Source organism: Myotis yumanensis, unplaced genomic scaffold, assembly GCF_028538775.1.
Source record: "Myotis yumanensis isolate MYYU_CA2020_CCGP unplaced genomic scaffold, mMyoYum1.0.hap1 SCAF_4, whole genome shotgun sequence".
In the NCBI taxonomy this organism is placed as follows: Eukaryota; Metazoa; Chordata; class Mammalia; order Chiroptera; family Vespertilionidae; genus Myotis; species Myotis yumanensis.
In genome coordinates, this window is record NW_027223755.1 from 27,891,323 (window position 1) to 27,917,486 (window position 26,164).

Here is a 26,164-nt window from a genome sequence, read left to right on the forward strand (position 1 = left end):
GGCGGGTTCCAGGTTTATTCTTCCTGGCTCTCAAGCAGTGAAAAAAACATTTGTTTCATAATTATGTGATATTCAGCCCCTCAAATAAAAGTGCCCTTGGTGGTAATGGGCCCAGAAATAAACAGGGGTTACTGGAAGGGCTTAACCCTGTGTATTTGCCTCCTCCAGAAGGGCGTCTGGCTGGGGATGGGGGTGGGAGTGGGGGTGTGAATTTGAGCCCAAGCCAGGATGAGAGAGACAGTTTAACATTTTGGTGGGGTGGATGTTTTCTAAAGAAAGAGGCTGGGTTAAAGCTGTGCTTTGAAAGAAGATAAAGCTGGAGACAGACCCTCACGGGAGTTATACTGTAAACAATTTCTACTGACTGTATGATCGTCAAGTGTTCAGGTGCACAGTGCACACCAGGCACAGTAAACAGGAAGGCTAGCTCCTGGGGCTGGGGCTGCAGGGCTGGCACCCCCCAGGCCAGGGCACTCAGCCTGTGACTCTGAGGTTGAAAATGCTACTGGCAGAAACCCAGTGATGGTTCTAAACCATCTGGTGTGAGAGGCCCAGAGAAGAGTGTGGGGTCATCACCTGGAGTGTGTTCCAAGTGAGATGGAGTGTGAGCTCTGTACAGGCCAGGTGACTGCCTTGGCCTGGCCCCACCCCTGGCTCCGGGCAGTGGTCCTGAAGAAGGGGTAGTACATGCATTCTGAAGGTGGGTGCTGCTGGGCAAAGGTGCCCCAGACCATGCTATGATGACAGTGACATCCATGACCTTGGAAGTGGAGGCGGCAACACTCAAGACTCTCATTGTGTGGTTCTCTGAGTGGCCCAAGTGGCCCTCCTTCCAAAGTCCACCTCCTCCCACACAGCCCAGGCATCATCACCCACTGCCCCTGTTGTCCCATTCACAAACCTCACCCTACCGAGGCCCAGAGATACCCACTTAGATCTAGGCCAAGAGGACAAATGAGTCCCACACCGGGTATCTGAATAGTGAACATCTGGAACTCAGGCTTATAAACTGCTCAGTATGATGTGCTTTATCTTCTTACTTGGGAAAATATACCTTCTAATGACAAAATTACAAAATATGACTTGCATGGAAGTCATTGACATACGAAGAGGACGGACTGTAATGGTCGCTGTGCATGTCTGAGCGCTCTGTTCTGGGAGGGGGCAATGTTTGAATTTGTAATAAAATGAAGACAGAATAATTCACAAATTACGTATTTATTCCATCGATTTTTTTGTCAGTAGAATCACTCCTTACCTTATAGTAATCAAGATGTTCATATAATTTGTGCTCCACTGAAATAATTATTCAAAAACTCAAAAGCAATTTCATTAAAAGTGTACATTAAATATAGGGTGTCCCCAAGAATGTATACATGCTTTAACTCTCTTAATTTTCACTTCTTTTCGGGTTTAACTGATTTGAAATAATGGGTGAAGCCAAACTAAGCTTTGAACAAAGAACATTTAATCTAAACTGCCACTAGACTATTTTTATGGGGATACATAAAAGATAAAGTTTACAGTACAAAACCTCAACAACTGACAAATTGAGGTTGCATAAATATGGATTTAAATAATTCTTGTTGTTTGTGAATCCATTATTCTGCATTATTAGCAGTGCCTGGACCAGAAGGGTCATCAGTTTGAAAACAGGCATTGACAAAAAAGTTATTCATTTCTGTAGATTCTTTTACTTTTTGAAAATGAACTGTGTGTTTATAAACACCAACTTTATAATCACTCAAAGTGTGTATACATTTTGGGGGGACACCTTGTATATTTTCGATAGAAACTGTACAGTAAACCAGAGAAATGTAAGAAATAAAAATAACCAACTTGTGTTTTTCCCCCCCAAATCTAACTTCTTCTAAAATATTCTAACCTATCTATTAAAATTTAAAGGCAACGTACATATTATAATTTATAAATATCAAAATTTTAAGTAAAAACTTTAAAATTAATGCTGCATTTGATCCCCAATAGGGAAAGGTCTGAGGAACCCCACAGAGGGACGGGAGGTAGTGGAGATGGCATGGGTAGAAGGCCCTGGGTCTGGCCCTCACGTTCTGCGGCAGCGCTCCACTAGGGCCCAGTAGAGAGCAAGTTCATGGTCATCCCTGCTGAGCCTCCTTCTGCCCTTCTGCATATGGGAAGCCAGGTCACCAGTGCTGTAAGGAAGATTAAATGCCAAGGTGTAGTGGGGAAATTGGGAGCAAGACTGGGAATGTGGTTTCAAAGACCAGGGGTTGGGCATCAATGGGTGTGGGCTGGGTGGGCAACAAGGTAATTTCAGATAGTCTGAGGCCAAGGAGCAGAGGCCAATAATGCCTTAAAAGGAGACAGGGTCACATGGAGAGGGCCTGAAGTTCACTTATTTCCTTGGAGGTGAACAGCTGTTGGCCTGGGTGCAGTACAGCCACACTCAGGAGTGCCTTTTGGGATAGTCAAGGCTTCTGAGTTCTGAACCCCTTCTCTGGCGGTGATCAAGGACCTCTGACTTTGCAGGAGCACTTGTCACCAGCTCACCAGAGGTGTGATTCCAAAGGCAGCCTCTCTTAGCTGAATTCTCAGTTTGCTATTAACTTCACACACAGGAAGCTGGACCCTGCTCTCACATTGTACTGCTCATATCATATAAAAAATCAAATATTAGCATGTGTACATCTTATATGTTTAATTTTTAAAATAGATTCTATATTTTAAGTAGTATTAGGATTACAAAACACAACACAGCAAGTGCAGAAAGAGTTTCCTCTCTTATTTACATCTTTCATTAGTGTGGTGCATTTGTTACAACTGACAATCCAATATTGACCCATTACTATTAACCCAAGTCCTTAGGTTTGCAGTAAGGTTCATCCTTTTGTTGCACATTCTATGATTTTGACAAATGCATAATGTCCTGACGTTTGATTTTATATAGCACAGAAATAGACCTCTTCCTGACCTCAGAGGTGTCTCTTAGACATCTGAGAGAAATAATTGATCTGATCAACAAATAAGTACAATAAAAATATAATACAATGGACACATAAACATATAAATATGCTAAATAACATAGTTGCCAAATAAAATAGAAGACTTCTATTTCAGGCTGTGATTCCTGGTACAGGAAACCTCCTTAGCCCTGACTCAGCTGTGGGCCCAGGGCCACCTTTCCCCACACTCAGCAGGAAGAAGGAATGACAGCATCCAAATCTGAGACCTGACCTGTTTTCTGGAGCTGGATTGATTTATCAGACTGTGACCCAGTGGGCAGGGACACTGCTGGGTGTGCAATTACCTGAAATCACACAGGGAATATGTGTGAGCTCAAGTGTTTGCAGATGGAGAAGACAAGGAGCAATATGATGCAATCAAAGCCATAGCTTTGGTCATGAGCTACTCTTTGAAATGTGCAGTTTTGATGTATAGTCATGTGCACAGGTTGTCTTTAAATGTATTTTTATTGATTTCAGAGAGGAAGAGAGAGAAACATCAATGATGAGATAGAATCATTGATTGGCTGCCTCCTGCATGCCCCCACTGGGGATCGAGTCAGAAACCTGGGCATTTGCCCTGACCAGGAATTGAACTGTTACCTTCTAGTTCATAGGTTGATGCTCAACCACTAAGTCATACTGGCTGGGCTAGAGTGTCTTTAAAGTGCCCACTTTTCAGTTCAACAATAACAAAAAGCCAGTGATGCTAACTGGGGTTTTCAATAATTTTTTGTTAGTTTCATTGTGATGCTGTGCAACGCCACTCATGAAGCCAGGGTGTTGTCAATGAGCTTCTTAACATCCTACAGGGGACACAGCGTTCTTAAGAGATTCCTGTCAGCTTCAGTGGATTTGAATTACTCTGTGTCCTTGAGATTATTTATTTGGGAGATCACTGAACTTTGGTTTTTGGTCCCCCATCCAGCACAATGTTCTATTTGCTTCTCATTTGCTGTGCCTGCTCTGTGGTCTGTGGAAACACAAGTTTGTTCATAGAAAATGTGACTTTCACGTAGTATGTCCTAAGCAGAAAACTTACACTGAGGAAAACCAAAAGATACACTAAGCCATGAACCCACATGAAATGGAACATTTTCATTTTAGCTGTTTTGAAGGGAAGACATATGATAGTTGAAAAGGCAATGCCTAGATACTGGTATTTGCCGCCTCTCTCTTCTTTCCCTGCCTGTTCAATCTCCCACTACAACCCTCCCCTTGGCCCTCATTCTGTCACCTGCCCACTACAGCCTCCAAACGCTGGTCTCCTGCCTCAAAACCTTTCCCTCACTAAGCCATTCCACACCCAGACTCCAAAACATCTTCCTCAAGCAGATTGCAGACCTGACACCGGCCTGATCAAGGGGCTCAAGAGGACCCCTGCCTGCAGAATCAGAGACTCTCGGCCCTCAGCAGCAGGACATGGGTCTTGCCAACCTCTTGCATAATTGCCCTCATCTTCTCTGGCTGGTTCTTTTTCAAAAACACATCTTTGTGCTGAGACACTGTGCAGACTGCTAGTGGCAGGCACCCAGTGCAGACAGCCACCTTCTGGGGCCTTGTCTAGACAATCAACTGCAGGAAGCTTGTGTAGATAACTTCAAGAGATTTGTGTAGACGACAACTTGCAGGGGCTTTGTGTAGACAGTCCTGTTCAGGAGGCTGTGTAGATAGTCAGGTGCAGGAGGCTGGACCCTCAAACTCACATTCTTTGTCCTTCTTGTCTTCTCAAGATATCTGTGCAATCTATTTAATGGGATTGGACCTGTTCATATGAAACTGGCTCAACTGCTCTTAAGCGCAATTTAAATTAACTGCAGGCGATTAGAATTTATTCTAGGTATATGTTCTTATTAAATACTTGTTAAATAATCAAGGCGTCTTAAAATGCCATGCACTGATTAAAATATGTGTGGAGTGAGAAGCAGAGGAGGACAGTACCAGGGAGCAGTGGGAGAGGAGAAACAGCAGCTGGGGTTCGATTCCCAGCCCCTCCTCTTGCTGACAGCTCCTCACAGTTAATTAACTTGCCACCACAGTGATGCCTCCAGCTCTTCGTTATGCAGAAAGTGAGCAAAAACATGCTTTCTTAACTGAGATGTCTTCTAGTAAAACTCTCTGTGAGAAGTGCTGAATCCCTGTTAGGTACAAATGCAAAGGGAACTTAGGTTGGTAGAACAAGTTTAATTACTACTTCATGGAACTTATGGGCTTTTAACTGCCACAAAATAAGGGATGGCATTTTAGCAATGACATCAATTAAGTTGACAACTATGCTTATAAATACATTATGTATATGCTATAGCCAAAATTTAAAGTGGGCTGGAACAGTGTGTATGTCTCTGTGTGCATGTGTGTGTGCAAGTGTGGGCATGTCTGCCTGTGCAGACACTGCCAGGTCCCCTCCCCTCAAAGAATGGTATCATTTTCCAGACCTTCTTCCTTGCTCATAAGACTTAACACAGGGACTTTTTGATTGGGTAGGAGACTCAAAGATGAAAAAGAAACTCATGAAATTCAAAACCATTTTTATGAACATTAACTGCTATTAATTTTAATGAATGGCCTTGAAAGAGTAGTTCAATAGACAAATGCATTTGAAAAATTTACTCTCAGCCTAATATTTTATTTGTTTAATTAGTGGCTACAAACATCATTTGTATCATAACTGAGCCAGCATTATGTGGGGTGGGAAACAAATAGATTATACTCATATTTAAGTCTTGGTTTCCAAGGACATTTTATTTTGGGGTGGTTCTTTTGGGGATGTGGGAAGGCATAATTATGATAGAACTAAGTTGTACTTCCACTAATGGGTCTGCCATGGGATTCTTTGACTTAGCAGGTGTGGCGGGAGGAATCTTGGATGACGGAGATTGGGTAGATTGACAGCAGCCAATGATGAGGGAGACTGTTCTTTCAGGATCCATGGTCACATCACAGCTGGGCATAGCCATCCTATCATTTGTTATGTCATGGTTTCTTTGTCCCATATAGGACCACTCATTAACTCATTAATATATATATATATATATATATATATATATATATATATATATATATACAACTTTTTTATTTTTTATTTTAATACATTTTATTGATTTTTTACAGAGAGGAAGGGAGAGGGATAGAGAGTTAGAAACATCGATGAGAGAGAAACATTGATCAGCTGCCTCCTGCACACTCCCTACTGGAGATGTGCCCGCAACCAAGGTACATGCCCTTGACCGGAATCGAACCAGGGACCCTTGAGTCCTCAGGCTGATGCTCTATCCACTGAGCCAAACCGGTTAGGGCAAAATATATATTTTTTATTGATTTCAGAGAGAGGAACAGAGAGGGAGAGAGAGATAGAAACAGCAATGATAAGAGAGAATCACCGATCTGCTGCTTTCTGCACTCCCCCTACTGGGGATTGAGCTCACAACCCAGTCATGTGACCTGACCAGGAATCAAACTGTGACCTCCTGGTTCATGGGTTAATGCTCAGCCACCGAGACACACTGGCTGGACAGGACCACTCATTTAACAAACACACATATCTTTTATGGTTAATGTTAAAACCTGGGTTAATTCCAGTGGTCAGGGTAAAGTTAAGAAGCTTGGGCGTTGTTTAGCACTTTGGAAGAGCGATCAGGGTCTCTCTCATATAACTTGCATGGAAAGGCGGCTTTTGGCTTGAGATACTTCACAACAGTATTGATTCAGACCGAGAGTTGATGCAAATTGTGGGATCAGCCAAGATTTAGCAGTGGATTGTTTACTTAGCACATCACATCCATGTCTCATATAAACTTCATACAAACCCCTGAGGTGTCTGGGTTGATGTTACTTTACTTTCACACAGGAGAGCGCTGAGGCTCTGAGTGATTAAGGACACTCAGCTAATTATCAAGGCAATCACAGCATTCACTTAGTGCTTACTGTGTGCAGTTAGTATGTATGATCTCATCTAATCCTCACAACAGTGCTACAGCACAGTGATGACTATCATCCCCAATTTACAGGTGAGAAAACTGAGGCTGGGAAGTTGCCCAGATTAACCTAGGGCAAGGCATTTGCTCTGGATTCCACTGCAGGTCAGACAGGCTCTAGATTCCCGACACAGCCCAGCTAAACCTTCACCCAAAGTCTGCTCCTCCAGGGTAATTTCTCCTTCCCTGTGCCACACCCCTCAAGGCCCCATCCTCAGCTGGCCCTGCTGCTAACTAGCCTTTGGGCAAATGACTGTCATGGATGAAATGAAGACAATGGGCCAGGACCAGCCCAGGGTTGTGTGGGTGAGGATTTTCCAAGCTCTCATCATCATCAATGGGAATCTTCTCAGTAAGTGCCTAACTATAATTTTGTGTGAACATACAGCAAAGAAAAATGAACACAAACTCTATCTTCTATGCAACAGATAGGGAATGGCAGAACGTCCCTTCTGATTTCAGTAGAGTAGAGTAGCTAGCTGCTAGCATCAGTCCTTCTTAAATGACTTCACAGCAAGTTTACAAAAAGGGCTTTAGCATTTGAAAACACACACACACACACACACACACACACACACACGCAAGCAAGCAAACTGTATAATCCAAAACCACTGCTAGGCAAAAAGGTATCAATGACCAGTGTTTCAGCTCTCAGGCCCAGGTGGCTGCCACCTTATGTCATATAGGGGTGCTGGTTGGGGCAGGGGACACCTCTGGGACTGACCCCAGGCTCACCCAGAGCTCAGCAAATGAAGAGTAAGAAAGTGCTCTGGCCTTTGTTCTTCTGGAACCTGAAACTAAAATCTCAGCCCTCATTTTCTTTTCTGAGACCTTTACTTTTTTGATTTTATAAACTTCTCTATCTCTATTTCTACCCTCCTTCTAACTATCTTTCCCCTTGCCCATAGAGTTTAAATTTCCATGAATAACTCAAAATCTGAAAGGGAGATGAGCTATATAGAGCTGTGGCTTATGCCAACTGTTCTTTTAATTTTCTCTCTTGTAATGAGTGCACTGTTGGCTTCTTGCTGACTCGATTCTATGGGACACCAGCCAGGCTCTTGTACTTACACTGAACTGAGGGAATAACCCACATAAGCATGTCCCATCTCTCGCACTTTCTATTAAACTCTTTCCCTTTTATCCACTGAGCTTGCTTGGCTCAAACATTAGTTGAAGTCGCTTAAGTCTTTAACATCACACACAATATCTTTGCCTTTTGTGCTCTCTCTCCCTCCCTCTCTCTCTCTCTCTCTCTCACACACACACACACACACACACACACACACACACACACACACAGTTCCTGGAGGAGACTGCATTGCTCCCCTAATTGCACAGCGAGGCTCATCCCCTATGATTCCTGCTTCGCCTGCACAATCTAATTTTGGAGCAGGAGTTATGTCTACGTTATTTCACATGGATTAACAACCCTTAAGCAAGACATATTAAGTTGACCGCGTATTTCAGGAATATTTGGGGACTGTCAGTCATCACCAGTCAGCAAGTTGGCACATTCTGTCTAGCACCAGCTGCCTGGAGAAATTGCAAGGCACAGTGGAGCCCCTCTTCCTTTCGTTCGGCTGTCTCACATATATCAGGAGCTGGGCAAGAGGTGCCTGCATGCGGAGTTTCAGTGGGCACTCATCTCCAGGTTTTGAGAAGTAAACATCTCAAGTTTAGAATGAAGTGCGAAGGCACTGCTTGAGGGTCAGTAAACAAGTTGCTTCTGAAAGAGTAAGGAACAGTGTGGGAGGTTCTTCTTGAGCACATCCTCCTGCAGATGTGCACCCACCATTGGCTGTGTGACCTCGCCATCCCCCCCACTGGCCTCTCATGGGAGCCATCCTCACCAAGGGGGCCCTGGCTGCACTGCCTGGCCTCCCTGAGAGCCCCCTCGGTGGCCAGTGGGTCATAGTGAGCTTCCCTGTAGGCCTCTCTGTAAGTGTCCAGGGGGGATTGCCCACGACCCAGCTGTGTGGCTCCATGCTCTACACAGTGCCAGGCGCATGTGTTTCAAAAGAATAACTGTTAGAGTGAATATTTTGAAGACTGTGTTTTAAATGTATATTCGTTGGTGTCTCATAATCTGAGAAACTGTGGGAAGGGCAGATTGGCTATAGAGTCAGACAGCCCACCTTCCAGCTCCAGCAGCCATATTCTTCAACTTTTCCGGTCTCACCGCCTCACCTGTGCCTGGAGAAGATCCCACAGAACCACTCCTAAGAAACTGCGTGACTTCATTTCTTTTTTCATCTGTAGACAGTTCTACAAAACTTAAAAATTATCAGATGACAACAATTAATTTATTATCTGAATGAAATGTTTTCATTACCAATTTTCTTGGTTGAGAAGTGAACATTGTAGTAACAGATTTGGGATTATTTTCTTAGAAAAGGTTATATTTAAAACAAAGTACATGTGAAACACGCAGAAATCAGATGATTTTATAATACTTTAATAATTATTTAGTATCTTATTCAATACATTGAATATTATTAACTCTATCACACTATTTACAGAAATTTTTACTAGAGAAATAACTTAGAATGATTCACAAAACTTCTAAACTACAAATGGATGTTGGGTATACTGTTCATGAATAAGATTCCAAACTTAAAAGGAAATGTTTAAAAATGAAAGCAATCCAACCCTTCAATAGTGGTATGTTCTCTTGACAGTGGGCAGAAGAGAGACATTGCAGAAGATGAATAACATTGAAAAGAAAGCCTGTGTAAACTCACTCCACTGACTTAGAGCCTTTGCTGCTAGAACAGTAGAAAGGTAGTATCAGCAAATTGTTTGCGTTGATGTCTCAGGTGGGCCCAGGAACTTCTGAGTCCCTGTTTTAGGCAGGGTACTTGGGAGTGCAGGACTCAAGGAACAGAGTGAATCAGTGGGGGTTTGCAACTTACAACATAACGATGGCATGAAAGCCAGATTCATATCTGTGTGTCTCTTCTCCATGTGTTTGTAGTCTGGGAGGGGAGGGATGTGATTCCTGATCTCTGAGACCCTCACAGTACTTTACAAATATTAATTCATTAATGCTCCAGCAGCCATGGGAGGCTGCCCCAGAAACTGCATCCCAGAGAGGATGTGATTTCTCTGAGGGCACAGGCACCTCTCGCAGAGCTGGGGAGGAGCTGTGACCACAGTCCCTAAGAGCACACTGGGTCACAGGATACACTGCACTTGGAACCTGAATCTGGCTTCTTTTTCCCTTTGAGAAGAATCCCTTTTTCCAGATTGCAGCATGTTCATGAAGAGGTTTTGAAGAAAAAAGGCAAAAGTGATCAGGTGATGGCTTGCCACCTCTCAAATGCTCCCCAGCTCCGAGTCAGGCTGCAGGAGGAAGTGTTTTACCCGTGGACAGACTGTTCCCGCTGCACTTAGAAGTAATGAAACAGATTGAAAGACATTTAAAAATACCTTTCCCAGGCTGGCAGGGTGATGGCAGGTGGGTAAGGAAGAGTTTAGTATGCTCAGAGTGAAAGTTCTTTATTGGAAAAGCTGACAGGTGCTCCATTTATATGAGAAAACCCAGCTATTGTTATCCAAACCTCTCAGAATCCTTAACATGGCACTTGTCATAGGCATATAGATCATGATTCTGTTTGAGTAGTGTTGTTCCAAGTTCTATTAATAATTCTTCACAAGCACATCACCAGTGACTAAAATGACCTTGGATTTTTACAAATGAAAAATTGTCCCAACCACATCCAGGGGTGAGTGAAAAGTAGGCAGAAGGGTCCCAGTGGGTCCCAACCCTTTTATATCATTTGCATGGCCCTTGTTAGATAATTTTCATTTCAAAGTCTCATTTTAACTTCCTTAGGGGATGCCATTTCATGGGTGCGAATTTGGATTAAAAAAACCAACTTTCTTTTTTTCTCCAATCTGGCCTCAACAAAATGTAGAGCTAATGAGATTAGGCTTGTGGGTTGACTTCTCTGAGTTTAGAGCAAGATAAAATCATTTCAAGAGCCACAATCCCCATCTTATCTCTCAACTCTGAGGGCTGGATACCACTCAAGAATTTTCAGGTAGTTCGAAGTGTCTGTAATCCTGTCTACTCTAGTGGGAGTGCTTTTAACCATGGGTGAGCAGCTCCTCTCTGGGAGGGAAGGCAAGCTCAGACCATGAAACCCAGAGTATAAAACAGAACTTCCCACATGCACAATCTCAGATCAAAAGTATGGACTTCAATCTCATGGCTCAATCTATGTGGCTGTGGCCTTGCCCACATCAGCATGTTAATTAATTCAACTCATATTACTGCACTTAACTGTATTCCTGATGCTGGATTCCAATTTAGCCATTTATAGGTGTTGTACTTTTAATATATTAAACAAGAATTGGGAAGGAGCATCAATGCAATCCCTCTAAATCTAAGAATTTATAATCCCAAGGTTCTCTGGGTTGATGTGTGATCTTTTAAGGTAATGAGAGCTCCTTGAAGAAAGCAAGTCTCATATGAAGTTCACCAATAACATCTATTTGTCCATTAAGTTGTTTAAATTACCTTGGATAAAAGGCCATGTCATAAGTTTCATTACATAGCTACTCAGTCAGTGTGTCTTCCTGGCATAGGACAGGGCGTGGCTATAGGAACAGAAATATCTCACTCATGTAGGAACTGTCACATGGACATGAGCTTCTGACCATGGTCTGAAGTGTTCATGGGTATGTGAGATGGACTCAGTAATTTAGTTTTATTTTTAAACTGTGGGTTGAGACCCATAGTGGGTTATAAGCTCAATTAGCAGTTTTTCTTAGATGAAATCTATACTAATAAAAGCCTAGGTGGTGTCACACCATCATGCATGACGTCACTAGATAGCCAAGACAAGATGGCCACCACAAGATGGCTGCATGCACAGTGGAGGTGGGCCCAGCGGCCGCTCCACACTGTGAGGCCTGGGAATCCCACAGTTCCACGTGGCGTGGAGGAGGCTGGTCCTAGTGGAGGAGGCAGGTTGCAGCAGGGGAGGGCAGTTGGGGGTGATCAGGCCGGCAGGGGAACAGTTAGGGGCGATCAGGCTGGCAGGCAGGCGAGCAGTTAGGAGCTAGAGGTCCCGGATTGTGAGAGGGATGTCCAACTGCCGGTTTGGACATCCCCTGAGGAGTCCCAGATTGGAGAGGGTATAGGCTGGGCCGAGAGACACCCTCCCCCACCATGCACAAATTTCGTGCACGGGGCCTCTAGTGGGATATAATAGAAAATATAATTGGATAGGTTTGTGAAACTGTGTCTCAGTTGGGTGTGTGTGTATGTGTGTAGCTCTACAGTATGTTTCTTTCTGAGGGTGTGGTGAATGGTTCAGAAGCGACTGGTGGATCTGTCAGTAGCTGATGATTGGTATTTGTTGTTGTAACCTACTTGGGACCCTCCCTTCTGTGGGACTCAGTGGGGCAAAGCCAGTGCGCCTGGCTCCAGGGTCAGCAAGCCTACAGCTGAGTCCGCCCTCTGCCATTTCCTGCATGTGGTGGACATTCTTTATTGACAGGAGGTGGGGATAGTGCATGCCTATCAATAAAAAGAGTAAATAGCCCCCAAAATGTAAGTGAAACTAGCTAATCAGGGGGAAAAACTGGGGCTGTGGTGATTGGTCTCTCATCTCAGTAAACAGTTAAGGGTACAAATTACTAACAATGACCCATGACTGTCATGTCTTCTCTTGCCAGGGAGAGAGGGCTCCTGGTGCCCAAACCATGTTTAGCAGGGCTTGGAAACCTTTTTGTGGTGCCCTTGTGGAAGTCCTTATTTCTGGAAGCTTCCAGACTGCCTGTTTCTGTGTTATGTGCCCTGTGGGTTCACTCCATCGTTCCACGGATGCCATAGTGGAGACCTTTCTACAAATCGCTGGGTTCCCGTGCTGAGGTCAGAGGTCTCAACAAGTAAAACAGCCCAGACCTCTGAGTTGAATCTACGAAACTTGCTCAAAATACGTGGAAAGAAAAAAACTCACTGACAAAGACCAAGCCATTCGAAGCTTAATTTCCAAGTATGATTTCTCCCCCCAAGAGGAACCCAGAGCGGGTGTGGAAACTCAACTGATATCCCAGGCAAGCTTCTTTCTGGGAACCACCAAGGAATATTAGTCTTATTCTATTTAATCAGCAGATCTGAGCAACGCAGAGCCCTCTTCATTAAGGGCACTCAGAAATTCCGGCCAGCTGTTTCCTGCCACTCTGCTGAGGACAAGGCGGAGAGGGAGAAGCCAGCCACTCTCGGGACTCTCATGGTCTCACTGCAGCTCTGCGATGTAATCCCACTTTTATCATTTCATTCCAAAACCTGTCCCTGAATCCAGGAGCCGGTCTGCGACTTACAGGCTTAACTTTGACACGTTTTAATGCGTATCACACACACTAAAGTTCTGGAGATGTGCAAATCATTTTTAGCTAAGTCTTTGTTTTGTCAAGTACATCTACTCTTAAAATCCATTGAACTTGAAGTCCCGGGATGGTTGGAGACCAGCATGCCAAGTACACGTGTAGTGGATGGCTCACTCACGTGCCCAGTGTCTGTGAGATATTGTGTAATCTCTTTCATTCTACTTCAGAATATGAAAAATGCTTTCCCTCAAAAAATGTGTCTCTGTTGCTCACTTTGCAATGAGCCTTTATCTTGACACACATTCTCTGGCTACCATTACAGGAGGGCTGTATAGGATGTGTCCGATTGTCTAAACCAGTGCCTGGCAGCTCACGTGCGCTGGAGCGTGGTGTCATGGGGTGTCTGTGAATCCAGAGGTGACCAGAGTGTAAGAGGGGCCTGTCCACCAGGTCAGGGGCCATCCCAGAATGATGGGACTCATTGCCTACAGAAGCCCATTTTATTTCCCACAGGTAAATTCCATTTACCCTTTCCTCATGTTCAGACCATCAATGGTCACTATGCACAATCACAAAACGTGCAGGTGACCTTGGCTCCATGTTTGTCTGCACATGGAAGCAGTTGTCCTTGATGTTTTAAAGAGAAGTGGATTGAGGGAAGGATGAAGCAACCATCCCAGCTGTGGCCACTAACTGGGCTGTCAGTGGAGATGCTTATCTCTGGACCATCATTGTGGCCATTGAGAGCAGGGGTTGTGCTGATCACCTGGTCTGTGCCATGTTCCCAGCCCCAAACCAGCCCCTGAACATAGACCAGCCACATGTATCATGCCTGCAATGGGATCAGCCCCACTGGTAGGACTGATAGAGCATGTGTATGGGGAGGGGCAGCAATTCAGTGTCCAGAAAGGCAGGGCCAACCAATGTCCAGCCCATCTTACCTGCTACTTCCCACACTTGTCCCCAACAACCATGGCCCGCAATTCCAAAGCCACAGATGCAGTCACAGGTGACTCATAGTTACATTCCCAAAGGCAATGCCAGGGTTCTTTGACTACTGTGACCACAGGAGTCTCACTAACCGATGAATCTGATTGATGTGATTAATTATATAATTAATAATGTGATTAATGACATAATTAATAATAAGCCTTTATCTTTTTTCCTGAATAATACAGACCAGCACGAGCATGTGACCTTCTGAGTTAGGAGTTTTCGATATCAGAATAATTCATGAAATTTTATTCCCTGGAATTTTACATTGAGTTGAGCTCCTGGCTGTGGAGCCTTCAGTTTCCCTGAGATTCTGCCTGCGGGGAGACGCCCTGTGTCTGCGTGAGAGTGTGAATGTGTAAAGCAACTCTTCCCAGTGCTGGGTCACCCAAAGACTGACTCCTTCAGGCCTGGGCTGAGAGATATGGTAGGAAATCGACAGAAAACTGAGGTTTTGCTTGTTTTAATGAACATCCAGGCATCTTTAGGAGCTGGGCACCGCTGGCTTTTCTCAAAGATACTCGAGAAGCATGGATGAGCCTGATCCTGATGCATGCCTACCTGAGTGAGGTCTGAGAACCCTGTGCCTACCAAAGGAGGGGTAGTGGTGCTGGATTGCTGGAGGGTGCTCCCTGGACTGTGCATGACTCAGCTGATGGCCGCAGGATGATTCTGACACTTGTTGGGGTTGAGGATATTCTAGGCGCTGAGTCGGCACTGACTCATCACAGTCATCCTTCACTCTGCTCACTTATTTGCAATTTGGCAAAAGATAGAAAATGTAATGGCTTCTATTTTTAAATGCATGTGCAGGGATATTGTACCCAGAATCATTAAGTTCCAGTGTCTCTCTATAGCCTTTGGGTACTAGGATGATTCAAAAATATCAAATGGACTTGGTAATTAATTTCATAAATGTGTATATTTGGATTCTGACATAGAAAAAAATAAACATTCCTTTAAAAATAGATATAGTTTTGAATTGACAAATAATGTGTAAATATGCATGATCACATAGTGATTTTACTCTAAATTAATCATGTGAAAAGTTAGCAAAATGCAATACTTTAGGCGAACCATCATATCATGAAGTTATTTTTACTTCTGAGTCCAAGTTGGGTACCACAGAACCAGGAAGAAGATGAAACCTGCTTTGTGGGGGTCACAAATCTTTGTTTTCCATCCAGAAGTGACTGATCTTGTGCAGAAATTGAACATCTTTCCACATGGATTCTTTCTCCACTATTACAGTTTTAAAAATGGCCCATTTTGGATTAATTTTAAAATATTTTTGGAATAAAATTTCCAAGCATTTATAAAAATAATGGGATAATCAAAATGAAGCACTTGAAATGGTCACCACTAAAAACTATGTTGGATCAGTGGCTGCTCTTTCAACTGGGCAGCCCATCAGATTAGCCTTGAAAACAGTGTGGAAATCCAGAAACGAAAACCTGCCTTGGGCCACCAGGACTCACCCCTCCTGTTCTGGAGATGAAATCATGAATGATGTTAATTGCAACAATGATCAGGATCATTTATTGGCAGGAGGCATTCCTAAGGAGTCCGGAGGACAGGGAGTAAAATGAAAGCTTGTCTGCATAGTATCTCTATAAAATGGTCAAGCTTTCATTACCAGGGATGTTATACCTGTGACCCTGAGAGAGAGGCAGTGGTGGGCCTAAGTGGGGCCGCTACTTGGTCTGGAATATTTATAGGGCCAATCACAGCTTGCAAGAGGATTGTGGCCGACATCATCAGATGCCTCCTCACCCTCAGCCCCCACTTCCTTCTTTCTATGGAGTCTGTGAAATCTGAGTTCCATGTCAATATCTAAAGAGCATTGAGGAGAACAGGCAGAAGACACCACACATTCACCATATGGTTATTGAAACGTGGTTTGCAGCTGTGTATGTCGCCTTCCCACATTTTCTTTTCCTGGGGTGTTCAGGAAATACTTTTAGCAAAGGAATAAACTTAGTTCTGCATTTTCTTCCCTGCTGTTTCTGAAATAGCTCTAGTTGAAGTTCATGATGAGGCTCCTAGAGGAGAAATATTTTCCTCAAAGATGACACCAGGACATTAGGGCACAGGGACGTGTGCACACACAACACCAGTGTGCCATGTGAAGATGGCCTGCTGGGCACCATCATTCAGATGTAAAAGAATGTTGGGTCTGAAGGTACCTGATCATCCTCTGTCTCTCTGATCTCCACCCACACCCTGACATTCCAGCAGCCAGGACTTCTGTACTGCCTTCCTTCATGACAGAGATGAGACAAAAAAGCAAGGGGCCATCTCCTTTTCAGATTTTAGCTTTTGAGTTAAAATTGGCAGTCACTGTCCCATCACACAGATAAGAAGCTCCATTCTCTGTATCAGATCAACTTCCTTAGAAGCTGCTTCTGTTGCCGGTGGCCACATGTGTGTGGGTGGGTGGGAGGGTAACTTCTTAGCTTGGGCTGTATTCAGTCATTACCAGGTTGACCCAGACTCCAGACTCTTCTAGGGCATAAGAGACTCTCAGAGTGTCTGCCTATTTCTTCCTCTTCTTCCTCTCTCTGCTTCTTCCCTGGCAGCCTCTGCAGCTGGCATGTGTGACTTCACACCTCAGCTCCTGTACCCAACCCAAGACTCGGCCCCTCCTGGCTCAGGTTGCTGCTCTGCTTGGTTGAGTTCTGAGCACACAGGATTTCTGACTTCAGGAGCCCATCCCAGCATTGGTGAGCTGGGTGGCCAGGGCTCTCAGCTCCCTCCAGGGCACTCTGGGTCCATGCAACTGTAGAGCCAGCCCTCCTGTCTGCAGTGCCGGGGAGATCTCTGGTGGCTGGGACAGGGGCTGGGCAGTACCCTAACTCCAGACCTTTCTTCCCTCTGTTGATGGCAAAGATTTGCATTGTGTCCACCTCTCTGGGATGCCCTCTCTGTCCTCTGCCCACCAGACTTGGATTCTTGGTGTTTCATGGGAATTTTTGGAGTTCAAGAAATCCTTTCCTTTCTCAAAGACTTGGCTCTTGCAGTTGACCTTTTGGCTCCCAAATCCAGTGGGTACCTTTTGTTTTGTTATGTTTGTTTGCTTTTTAAAGGCTGTTTGCTTTTTAAAAGCTGAGCAATGGCTTCTTGACTTTTAATTTCATCTGTTCTGACTCTAAAGCTGCACTGCCTCTGTTTTGGTTTAGGGAGAAATGGCCATTAGCTAGACACAAACTCACAGAAATTAAAAATTCACTGGGCTACAGACAATCCAAGTACATTAAAGGTATTTTATAGGATGTGATCCCACCCAGGGAGCCTCTGTAAATCTCCAGTAAAGGCTACAGACTGGGAAGTCAAGACTCTCAGTTTTAGGAACCAAATATTAAGAGAAAATCCTTCTCTGAGGTCTCCAAGCTTCGATGAGTGCAGAGATGGTCAGCTATTTCTCTCTATTGATATAGAGTCAATGTATCTCACTAATGATCACTTGAGGGAGAATGGCTGTGGCCTGTAAACTATTATGTCAAGAACTATTCTAGTGGGCAGATAGAAGGCTGTTTCTTGGAAACAGTTACAAAGACTAGCTAACTAATCAATTAATTAATCATTTCATTTATTCATTAAACACCTAAGCATTCAACACCAATGACAAGTGAATTTCTGGGCAAGGCCGTTTTCCTCCTTATGACCAAGAGCTGTAAGTGGAAAAGTCAAAGTGAAATATTACTGAATGTCAACATCAAACATAAAACCTTTAAGATGACTAATTGTTAATTCTAAACCAGAAGATATTTCGAAAAGTGGTCTAAGGGAGCTAATGGATTTCATAGTATAAAGTAATGAGCAAAGCAAGAAACACCCTGAAGAGATGTTTTCAGAGTTCAAGACTTAAACCCTTTAAAATCATTTTAAAGATAAAATTTTATTTTATGGAAATCATAAGCCATGTTACTACAAACCCAGTTCACCCTACTGCATATAAAATGGCATCACCTTGCCTCAAGGTAAGAAAATGAAGTTTACTGCTATTGAATCATACTAAAATATTCATCTGTCAGGACTTTGTCAACCATGGTTTTGATGGCATTTAAATTGAATTTAATATAAATTTAAAGGCATCTCCATTTGATGTAATGAATAATGTGGGGTCACCATCAACTTCAATTTTAATACCTTAAATATAGTCAGTTCCAGCTGCCTTGATGCATTTATGGTAGGGAGTAACTTGTTATAATATATATTTTTAGCACTTTGTTATTTTAAATCTGCAAATAACACCAAGGGCAGAGGTACACTCTCAACTTTAATATCATGCTCTTGAATAGGGTCCGTGAGCAATTGCCAAGTGATTCCTGTCATCGGTCCTTTAGTGCCTGTGGAGGGAGGAGGGCCCCTGGCTGAGTGGCCACCTTGGAAAAAGCATATTTTAAACACACTAATGCGCTGCCTTCCATGCACAGGCCTTCTCTAAGTATTTTCTACACGCACAATGGGAGAGGCCAATGCTTCTACTTTTTTGGCATAATATCTTCTTTTTATTTTGTACACATTTAGCTTTATTGTAACAAAGCAACTTGTACACCTTTAACGTTTAAAACTGAGCATTATCTTTCCTTTCCAGTGAAACAAAAAGAAAATTTAGAAATAAATAAGAACAAAATTACAATAGAGAAATGTCAATTCCAAATAAGATCCTACAGGTTCTACTGATTCTCCCATCGAGTGGCAGGACTCAAGTCATCATTAGGAGGGAATTTTATTTTAAAAGTATCATCTTAGACTGCAAGGATGTCCATTAAACGTCACAATTAAACATCCCAAAGGAGAAGCCATGTTGTCAAAATGCCCACTTAACCAACCCAAACATCTCAAACCCACCCCTTTCTTACCTTCTATACCCCCCCGTTTTTTAAAGTTTTTTTTTTTGAAACAAGACAAAGTAGACAGATATATGTTGGTAAATGTTAACTGTACATATTCACATAGAGACACAGTGTAATCTCTGAGCCCAATATACAGAGAAAGGAGGAAAAAAGCTAGAATTATATGCCCTACTACACAGGGGCCTAGCAACCTCCAACTCCCAGCAGAGTGAAGGGAGCAGAAGGTTTTTCTTTTTTCCCACAGAGATTGGTGGTGTTGATTCCATTAAGTTTTTTCTTGAGGCAGGAAGGGATAAAAATGAATTTGGAACAGAAAGGGGCAAAGATTCTTTTCCCACTGTATCTGCTCAAGGTACATCCCCCTCCCCCACATATAAGGTGAAAACTATGATGTAAAAGGAGAGAAAAGAGACCTCAAAAAACAGGGCAACAGAGCACAGGTGGGGGCGGCAGGGGGCGGGGGGAAGGGGGACGGGGAAGAAAAAGAAAAAAAGACAGCAACTTGCTCCCAGGGACTGGAGAAAATTAAAAAAAGGTTGGAATCCACCAGTGTTCATTAGTCATCTTCTCCTTCATCTTTCTCTCCTTCTTCCCCCTCATCAGCATCTTCATCTTCTTCACCTTCATCCTCATCCCCTTCTTCTTCAATATATTTCAATCCTTCCTCTTCATCATCATCATCATCATCTTCTTCTTCTTCTCCTTCCCCTTCTTCATCATCCATGTCAGGAACCAAGTAGTACTGTAATGGATTGGCCAAATGCCATCTTTGATGACTTCTCCTAACTCATCTGCACCTGCATTAGAATGGTCAGTGAACCAGGTAAAGAAGCTTTCTGGTTCTTCATGCTGTCTCTTCCTGCTGGCTTTATTCTGTGTTTGACTTGAACGTTTTGTCAAATCCTTTCCAGATTTCCTTTTGATTTCAGTGGTCTTTGAAGATGGATCACCACTCTCATTCAGGTGAAACTCTTTGGAGAGAACTTCATTTTCGAAGTAAGGATTTTCATCAAAATAAAAATCTATTATGTAACCTGATTTAATATCTTCAAATTCTGTCACTTCAACTCTTGTCAAATAATTCAGCACCTCATCATCCTCTTCCCCAAGCCATGCAGACACTTGTGGATGGTTGACAAATGTTGTTACCCCAAAATTTTGGATTTTGGCAATCAATTCTGACCTCTGCTGAAAAAATGGTTGGCAGAGTTTGTTATATTTCTGTTCTACTTTCAAAATCTCCTCACTGGCTTGTTCATTAAGTCTGTCCATTTCATTTTGTACTTCTATATGTTCAATCACTTCTTCCTGTTCTTTTTCTCCCTTTGGCATGCCCTGAGGGGTCTGGCTTGGGGGCTGGAGTCAGTTTGAGGTGGGAGCGAGGACTGGCATTTGGGGGCCATGCTGTGAGGAAAGTCCAAGGATCTGATTGCTGAGAAGTCGCCGGGCTGGAAGGTGTGCTGAGACTATTGGCATAATATTTTCTTACCTTTGTTTCGCTGTTCAAAAAAACCAGCTGATAAAATCTACTTTTCAGAAGGGAGGAGTCTGCTTCATTTCTTGGGGGATTGGCTCACTAATAGTCTAAAGTGTAAGTTGTAGAGATTGTTTTGGTATTTGGTGTCTGTGTCTGTGTGTATCTACTGCCTCTAAAGAGATCTCCATTAATCAACATGACCTTGAGATACGAGTAAGCTATTTAAATAATTAAAAATTGCCTTGGGAACATTTAAGGAGGATAAAAAAGTGACACACACAAAAATCAATAGTCTTTCTATGGACCTGTAACAACCACTTAGACATAAGAAAAGAGAAAGTCTCAGTTAAAATGGCAACTAAGAATGTGAAATTCTTATGCATAAACTTAATAAGCAATTGCAAACTCTATTGGAGAAACTTTCAAATACTTTAAAAAGCCTATGTGGTAGACTTGACCCAATGGGAAGGTGTCCCTTGATCTTGGATAGGAAGACTTAATTCCATGTGAGTTAGCATATGAATTGAGCACCAATCCAATACACATGCCAGTATTTGTCATAGCAGTGCAATTAATTCTAAATTTTTGTGGACAAGTAATTGTGCAAGAATTTCTAGAAAATCTCTATAAACGATGAGTAAGGAGGAAGGGGATTGCCAGGCCCACCAGATATGGTTCTAGAGCATGGCTAGACAAATGGGCCAGGAGGACAGAGGAGGAAACAGATCAAGAAAACAAGCGACTTTCATTTCTGATAAAGGTGGCATCTCATATTATCAAGGCAAAAATGAATAACATCAAGGGAACTAAATAGGAATTTAAAAATTGACAAAATTGGACCCATATCTCACTCCAGACAACAGAATAAAGTACAAATGGTCAGAGAACTATAAAAAATTAAAATGACACCACAAGCATATTAGAAGAACACATGGGCATTTTTTTAAACCCGAGTAGTGAAAACTTTCCAACTAGAACTCAAATAAAGATTAAATGAAGAAAATTTAATCAAGTCAACAGTATATAAATGTTTGCCTCCCTCCTCCCACCCTAGAACAGTATGATGAAAAGCAATAGCACACTGAAGTACTAACAGCTCTTACCACCCTGTAAGGGCTCAAAACCCTCATTTTAGCGTGGTACTAATAAAAACCCTAATTGATAATATGTTTTAAGCAATCAAGAAACAAAAGAGTGAAACAGTCAATGGAAAAATGTGCAAACATCAAGAAGAGACACTTTATTGAAAAAACATGCAAATTTCTTCTTAAAACATGGATATATATTTAACGCCATTTGTAGTAAGAGAACTCTTACACTACACTCTCTAGCTAAACTGTATGAAGTACCGATGATGAAACAGTCACTCAGGAGATGAGTGGGGATGGGAGAGGGGATGGAAAGGAAGAGAGAACTCTGCATAGAATGAGGGTTTTTGAAAGAAGAAAATGTTTTTCGTGGTCAAAAATATAATCACATTTTTAAAAATATAAAGGGCAACCCTAAAACTGAACACAAACAGGAACAAATGTTTATTTTCAATTTACAGTTGGGAATCAAGGGCCAACTTAATTTATATGTGGATTTTTAACTGCCAGAGTAGTCGGTGCTCTTAATCTCAGCATTATTCAAGGGTCAATTGTATAGCAAACTAATATAAGTACAGAAGAAAAAATAACCATTTTGAGTACTTTTAAGCACTGTACTCTGTATACCCTTAGCAGAATATCGTCTAGGGCAGTGATGGCGAACCTATGACAAGCGTGTCAGAGGTGACACGCTAACTCATTATTTTGGTTGATTTTTCTTTGTTAAATGGCATTTAAATATATAAAATAAATATCAAAAATATAAATCTTTGTTTTCCTATGGTTGCAAATATCAAACAATTTCTATATATGACATGGCACCAGGGTTAAGTTAGGGTTTTTCAAAATGCTGACACGCCGAACTCAAAAGGTTTGCCATCACTGGTCTAGGGCCAGCGTAATATGTTGTCAAGAAATATTTTATGATGGTTTTAACACATGAATTGATTATCACATAGAACAAAGAGCAAAAGTACATGATAAAATAGTAAGACTATTTTTGCCCTGGTAATGGAGTGTGTTCATCTGTTTAGCTTTTGGTATTGACTGACTTCATAAGGGACACACTTTTTTAAATGTGCAGGATAAATAAAGCTAATTGTTTTATTCTTTGTCAACAAATGATGTTATAAGTGGATTGAGAGGTCAAGAAACAGAATCTAGACTAATAATTACAAATGTCCTTATAGAAAAAGCTCAAGTAAATAAAAGAGAAGCATAATTAGACATAAAATTAAAGAAAATTGTTTTTTTCTTGAAGAAAAAAAAACCCCACAGATTTTAAGTGCTTAGGATTTTTCAGGCAGAAATAATGCTTCCAGTTTTATTATTTTTAATTATGGAGATGCAACAAAAGTTAGTGTTCTATAAAGGAAACAGATATTAGGCCTCTCCCAATGTCACAGCTGCACAGAGACTGAGGAAAATACACTCTAATTCTAACATCTTATACCCAATGGGTTGCTTATGCAGGAAGTCAACGGAAAACTATTGTCATAGAGAGTGCCTGTGTTCCCTATTCCCCCTTTCCAGAGTTTTCAGGTGGCCCCTTGTGCCTCCCCTGTCTGGCCATGAGGCTCAGAAGGCTGGCTGCTTGCCCAGCGGGCAGGAGGCCTGACTTTTGTAGGACTAACTCCATTCCGTGCCTAACCCCTAAGAGGCATGAGAGTTTACCCAATTCAGACAGTGAGACCATAGGAGAGATTTGTGGAGGCTGCTGGGAAAACATTCTGATTGTGGCACAGAGACATTTTCCAACCAGAGGGCAGGACTAGGGAGGAAGCTTGCAGTGCTGTGGGATACTGGCCACACCATTGTGACCATGAGGGCTTCCAGCCTGGGACAACACTAATGCTCCATGTCTTAACAGCGGTTCTCAACCTGTGGGTCGCGACCCCTTTGGGGGTCAAACGACCCTTTCACAGGGGTTGCCTGAGACCATCGGAAAACACATATATAATTACATATTGTTTTTGTGATGAATCACTATGCTTTAATTATGTTCAATTTGTAACAATGAAATTGGGCATCACCACAACACGAGGAACTGTATTAAAGGGTCTCGGCGTTAGGAAGGTTGAGAACCACTGTCTTAGCACAAGAGGCAGATCAGACCTCAGTGCACAGCTAGTTGGTACCTCTTGTTCCAGCCTGTTGGTGTAGGGCAAGCATGTCAAACTCAAAGGCTAACATGGGTCAAATAAACACGGTTTAAGTTTATGTGGGCAGCAAAAAACCAAAAGCTTAAATTTTCATAGAAACATAGGTTTATTTCAATAGAGACATGCTGAATACAAATGGCTGAAATAAATGAGTAATCGTTAACATAAAATAATAGAACATTTTAATAAAAATTAATAATTTTTCTTGAACATTAACTTATTAGACACTGAATAACTGCACAAATTAATAAGCATAATACAAATAAACCTATTTTTCTTGTTCTCCAAAAGCGAAATATTTCCTGTTGTGCACACCAAACAAGTCAGTCCAAGACTAATGATGTGGCAATTGGCTGCTAAAATATTCACTGCTAGTATTAGTGGAGAGAAATGGTGTGCCTGCGTGTAAGGCGCATAAGGGAAATGAATGCAATACGATTATAGTAATCAGCCTTTAGCAAACGTTGTAGTAGAATATTGTAAAAATCAAGTTACAAAATTTTTATTAAAACGTTTCTTACCTACCGTTATATTGGCTGGGCTGCAAAAATATTCCTTGTGGGCCGGCCTCGGGCTGAGAATTTGACATGCTTGGTGTAGGGCCTTTGTTAACTATAGCCAAAAACTTCTCATTGACATAGGCATGCCACCTGGATCACACGTTTCACATAGCATGCTACTTCTTTGAAAAACAGAACTTTTTGATATTAGGGTGCCTAGGAAGAGTAGGTGTTGAAGCAAACAGGAATGGGGAGGACAGGCCAAGACTCAGCAGAGGGCATTGGAAAGTGACATTGAGTAAATGCAAAATGCTGCAGGAGAGGTGGTGGCCAATGGGAGCAAGATGGAGAACCTGGTTCCTCAAAGGAGAGTGGTGTGTGTCTTGGCTCTCAAGTTTCATCAGGAAAAGATGGGATATTGGGAGATGGTAAAAATGGACTAAAATTTTATCTCTTTAAGGTCTTACCCCAGAAGAAGCTGTGAACTTCATCTTGTCTGCCTTGAGGATGAGAAGATCCAGAGCCAGGAAGGGAAGCCCGCCACTCAAGCCCGCTATGAAGCAGCCTGCAACAGTCTGGCCCACAAGGTGGTGCAGCTGGGCTTGGGGGCAAAGTCACAGTGATGATGGTGCCGATAGGGCAATGAGGGCACTGCCACCCAGGAACATGGCAAGGAATTGACTTCAAAGGTTCACTTGTATGTGTACCCATTATGTGCATTTTGTGTACTCCTGGGGGACGCTCTCATGACTGTAAATAAGGTTCCTTTGTTTCCAAAAATAAAAATTTTATCTTTTGAGAAGAGATAAAATGATTTTAATTTTTAACTTTAATAGTAAAAATATCAACTAAGCAATTTCTAAACTTAAAGTAGCCATGTGAAGAATTAAAGGCAGGATAAATATATCTTGCAGATTCCCAGAGAAGATAAACTAAAAATAAATCAGATAGCAAAAGATAGCAAACATCAAAGACATTTTTTAAGTCAAAAATAATTGGCCAAAGGCCTACCATAAAATTTTGTAATAAGAGTGAGTAAAAGGAATGAAACATGTACATATATAGAAAAGACACTGAAGTGGAAGATCTAAGCCAATGACTTGCAACAGGTGTGCCTCGAGAATTTTAAAACATGCAGTGCCTGACTGTTTAGAGGCACTGACCTCTTTTCCCTTAGATTGCCAAATAAAAAATGACAACAGTCAATGCAACAATAGCTGTCTGGTGTTAATGAATCAAAACTATACCTATTTTTTTTTCACATTGGCAAAAAATATAACATATTGTGTTGTATGCCAAAGAATTTTAGTAATTAGTTTATGTGTGCCATGAGATTAAATTTAAGAGCTAGTCAAACCACATAGGTGATTTTACTTTTTTTCCAATTTTTTTTGTAATGGATGAGTTCATTTATAGCTATGAACTTAGCCAAACTTGAATATATTGATATATATTTACTTATTTTTACATGTTTATTTATACATATTTGTTACACACTTATGAAAACTATGGAAACATACCTTTGGTTTTATCTCATGAATAATGGAGTTTGCCAGTGGCCTAGCTTCTTGGCCATGGTGTGTCCACCTGTTGTACTATCCCATGTGCACACTGCAGTGTCCCAGGCTCTGAGGAGGTGATATAACAGTGACCACCAGATCATTCCTCGTCTTCTTGGATGAGTGGGTCCCCTGATAAAGAAAGCTCCATGTGACCAATGACAAAGGCCTTAGAGGAACTGGGCTTCCGCTGTGGATCCCAGCTGGTCTCCATCTGAGAGGGAAGAAG

General features: G+C 42.2%; 1 protein-coding gene and 1 pseudogene across 1 annotated transcript in view; one reads left to right on the forward strand and one right to left on the reverse strand.

Moving 5' to 3' along the window:
• The window catches only part of IRX2 (iroquois homeobox 2), a 37,765-nt gene extending 12,643 nt beyond the window's left edge, over positions 1 to 25,122 (forward strand). Inside the window, exon 5 of the mRNA XM_070411969.1 lies at positions 24,837 to 25,122. The gene's annotated coding sequence lies outside the window, so the exon portion shown is untranslated. The remainder of the gene's footprint in view (positions 1 to 24,836) is intronic.
• LOC139008581 (protein SET-like) lies at positions 19,661 to 20,552 on the reverse strand (annotated as a pseudogene).
• Positions 25,123 to 26,164: the final 1,042 nt, after the last annotated feature.